Source organism: Coregonus lavaretus, assembly GCF_964263955.1.
Source record: "Coregonus lavaretus genome assembly, contig: HAP1_SCAFFOLD_228, whole genome shotgun sequence".
Classification (NCBI taxonomy): domain Eukaryota; kingdom Metazoa; phylum Chordata; class Actinopteri; order Salmoniformes; family Salmonidae; genus Coregonus; species Coregonus lavaretus.
The window spans coordinates 100,797-105,725 of record NW_028164795.1 but is presented as its reverse complement, the minus strand read 5'-3'; positions in this window follow the sequence as shown (position 1 = coordinate 105,725).

The following is a 4,929-nucleotide window of genomic DNA, read 5'->3' as shown; positions in this document are numbered from 1 at the left end:
ATAGTGAATCCATTCCAACCACAGGTTAAGATTTCTATACCCCGTTCTCACCTGTACTACTTCCTCCAGGTCTATAGTTTTGCACTATCTTTACCACAGCCCCGGTCTCACCACCTCCCTCAGAGAGGTTTACTCTAGAATTTCCCCTTTCCCTACGTCTAGCTGTCTCCTATGCCTTTTCAACTTGTGTTAGGTTAACTACTACTTCTGGCTGAAACAGGAGGGTCCGTGTGTGTTAGGAATATGGCCCCCACAATCAGACAGCTACCTACCGTCGGGAGACCTGTGAATCCCCACCCTTGCCCTGAGAACATGTCAGATGCCAGAGGCCAACCCATTGCTTCACCTTCTACCGAACTCACACAGGGATGATCAGACAGGGTAAGGGAATCTTCGTTAAGGAGCCAACCCCCGGACCCTTGTGGTTATCGGATCTTTCTCCTAACTCTGTGTTTGTTCGTCAGGTGTAGCTGGTTTTGCCTTTTTACAGTGTGTGACATGCACCCAGATGGATCTCTCAGCTGGCAAAGGCAGTACTTGGTAGGGCCCTTCCCGCCAGGCCTGCTTCGGTCTCCTGGTTAGATAGAGTGGGTCACCTTCTCCTTTAGTTCACCTGTGGGGCACAAAATCTCTGACATACAGGTGTGGTTAATAAACTATCATACATGTTTTTTTTTTTTTTTTTTTAAAGTATTTTGTCCTCTCCTTCGTATATATTTAATAAAGTATTTTGTCCTCTCCTTCGTATATATTTAATATTTAATACCCATCCCCCTCTTTGACACATGATTTGGCCATGTGTCAATATTACCACCTACCTAAACAATCACTTTAGTTAATATTGGTATTTCATTATCCAATTGCCATTCCTCCACTCTCTCTTCTGTTATTTTATGGTTCAAATCAAATATATTATTACCAAATTATAATCTTCTTCACAATTTTCACAGTACTATAAATTACCCTCAACTTAGTAAAATAAACTATCCTAAAGTCCTCCTCTCATGCCTTTAGAATTTACTAGTGTGGATGATTAAAATAACACCAGAATGTTAAAACAGAGTTCAGAGGCAATTGAAATCATTTAACGAACTGTTTAATCCCATAGTATACTAAACATTACCATTATTCTAAATACTTCATAAATGTTAGCACCAAGTGTTCATTAAATCCTCATGTCATTCATTCTCATAAGAAATCATATATACCCCAAACTCAGCCAAAAAGCTAAAAAACTCCATAAAATTCACTGTGTGCTCCTCTAAGACCTATCACCCTTGACCTGCTGAAACCCCCCAAAATTGAAACAACAAGGCTTTATAAACATCATACTAGGTGTGTTGTTTTTTCTTTGAAAAACCAATTTGAAAAACAACCACAAATAGCCAGGCCTTAATTTGGTAGTTCACTTTTATGACCTAAATACGGCCTAACTTCACTACTGCTCCCCTAGCCCTTGGCAACATTCCAACGAGATGAGCTAATCTCTTTCTCCTGGTTATCCCCAGTCTTAACCCATCAATAATTGTTTGTATCAATCTAATTCCTCATTACTAATCTATAAAACCACTCAAAATTCCTCGAGTATACAATGATTATTTAATTGATTACCCTAACTCTGCTACATGTGATCTCATCTCAAATGATCCATTATCAATTATCTGTTCAACCCCCTAGGAAAACCTGTCTTCCCTTCTATTGTTCCTGTCCCCCCTGTAAATGTCATATTTGAGTTTTTAGCCAATACAATCACAGTTACATCAAATGTTCCCTAATTTAATGGTATTTTCTTCCTAATATAACTTCCATAAATGAGATTAAATCCCCTGCCTTCCTCTACTATCCTTATATCATTACTGGATCAATGATAATAACTGTAATAACTATCAATAATAATTATAATAACTATTTCACATTAAATTGTGTCTTTTTTCTGATAATGTCATAATTGTAGCCTATTCCATCACTTTTTGTTTAAAATATAAGTTTATGTAACAAATCCATAACCCACCACAGGCTGGCGCCATTCCCCCATCACAACAGCCAATGTCACTTGCATCCACTTAACCAAAATACATTATCGTTCTAAAATGTACCAAAAAATATTTCCCAGCTAAACCATTTCAGTTCGCTATTCAATTTATTTAACTGTGATTATGCCCTAATTCTATTCAATTTATTTAACTCTGATTCTATTCAATTTATTTAACTCTGATTATGCCCTAATTAATAAAACAAATACTTGCTATCGTTGATTAGCATACATTTAATTATGTTCCTACCATCTGAACTGTACTGTCTCTCACCCTCCCCTTTCTCCTTCGGAGAGAGTGCATGGTAACCTTATAACATATTTACATAGCTTAAATAGAAGTATTCTAGAAAAGTATATCTAATTCAACCTTTCAGGTATATAGCCCCACTGCGTAAGCTTTATCTACTGTCCCTACCTGTGTTCGAACCAGGGACATCGCCAGTCACTTCACACCATCTGCGATGCTCTCAAAGTAACTACTTCCAGTTCATAGAGCAAGTGACGTCACCAAATGAAAATCGCAGTATCTTTCACCTCAGCAAATCTCTATCTTTGATTCCCTATTGTATAATTTAGTTTTTCTATTTAACCCCTAAACACGCTCGCTACAAATAGTCCATTCAACATTACCAAACCAAATACTCATCGTACCCATTCAATCAACACATCAGCCGTGGAATTTACACTCATAAATGCAGATTATTACTCCATGCCTTGAAATGATAAATAGATTTCCACTAATAGTACCATTAATGATCTCATCTTACCTTCTGACACAAAATGAAGTTCCCTCACTGTACTATGTTAGCTCTACCATGATAATTAGTTCAATTTAACCCTCTATTTGTTTTGTACTATATTATACATTACGTCTAAAACAACATTACTTATGGTCAGATTAATCCGCCATCATATTATCCAACAACGCCACAATCTTAAACTCATATGGGGCGGCTGGCAGTTTAGTAACCAATAGCGCCGCGCCAACAACCGAGAGGTCACCGGTTACAATCCCCGAGCCGACCAGGCGAAAAATCTGCCGATGTGCCCTCGAGCAAGGCACTCAACCCCAATCGCTCCTGCAAGTCGCTCTGGACAAGAGCGTCTGCCAAATCACCAAAAATGCAAATGTAAATATTCTCCACTTTCTCACCCACGACGCTCGGGTGAGCAAGTTCAGAACATCTCTCGTCAGAAACCCACATGCGTTCCCAGCCATCTCCCAGTCTTTTCATGGCTCCAAAAGCCACACTTTCGCTCTCTCCAGCCCCTCCCCTCGCAACTCTACCTTTTTGAGGAGCTGTGAGGAGCTGCTTCTCGTCTCAGCGCGCCTCCAATATTCCGCCGTTACTCAAAGTACCCCAGTCCATTTATTTAAATCAAATAATTCCCACCTAATTAGTTAAAGTTGGTGCACGTTTATAAACCGAATTGTTTAGGTCTAATTTGTTTAACCAGTATTTTGCACGGTCAAACATCAAACACTGAATCAAATAATAAACCAAATTGTTTCAACACAACTATTCAAAACCAGTTCAGTCACACAATTAATCACTTTAGCTTTATGTTCCCAATTGTTATTGATGGGTTATATGGTTTAAACAATCACGAACCCAACAGTTATCCCCAAATTACACAGTTTGGACAACCACAGACGTTTTAACTTCTAATTAGTTTTCTAACAAAGTATACAGGCTTGTCATTCACACTCTCATTCATAAGACCACACTCGCACTGTCTAACTTTTAAAGTACCCCCTATGAGCCTTCAGTCATAGCGTCGCACTATCTAATCTATTTTAAAGTGCCTCCTATGGGTGTCTTTTGTTAACGTTTGCACAATTTAAACTTTATTCTCAGCCAAAATGGTACACAGTTATTACACAGTTAAACGTAGTATACAGTTATCACACTCACTCACAATACACAGTCATAGTCCTATCACACAGTCAAATATGTCACACAGTCATAAATGACACACTTACAATCGACACACAATCTATTTGGGCACACAGCCTCCTCTGTTTGGGCACACAGCCTCCTCTGTTTGGGCACACAGCCTCCTCTATTTGGGCACACAGCCTCCTCTATTTGGGCACACAGCCTCCTCTATTTGGGCACACAGCCTCCTCTATTTGGGCACACAGCCTCCTCTATTTGGGCACACAGCCTCCTCTATTTGGGCACACAGCCTCCTCTATTTGGGCACACAGCCTCCTCTATTTGGGCACACAGCCTCCTCTGTTTGGGCACACAGCCTCCTCTGTTTGGGCACACAGCCTCCTCTATTTGGGCACACAGCCTCCTCTATTTGGGCACACAGCCTCCTCTGTTTGGGCACACAGCCTCCTCTGTTTGGGCACACAGCCTCCTCTATTTGGGCACACAGCCTCCTCTATTTGGGCACACAGCCTCCTCTATTTGGGCACACAGCCTCCTCTATTTGGGCACACAGCCTCCTCTATTTGGGCACACAGCCTCCTCTATTTGGGCACACAGCCTCCTCTATTTGGGCACACAGCCTCCTCTATTTGGGCACACAGCCTCCTCTATTTGGGCACACAGCCTCCTCTATTTGGGCACACAGCCTCCTCTATTTCCCATGGGTTTAACCATCACAATTATCAAACATTTGCATAATACATTATGAAATCGAAGTAGTATACTGTAATTGTTATTTAAAGTAGAATAGGGTTCACTTACATCAAACAGGTGTTTCACAAAATTAATTTGGATAAAGCCAATGTGCAAAACTTCAGTTATATTACAATAGGTGTTTTGCTTACCTTTTTAAAAGCCCGGGCAATTTGTGAAACACAGTTCGATGACAGTGATGTCCAATAGGCTGGGTGAATTCCAGCGAAGTTCCGCCACCAGATCACAGTCGGAGGTCAC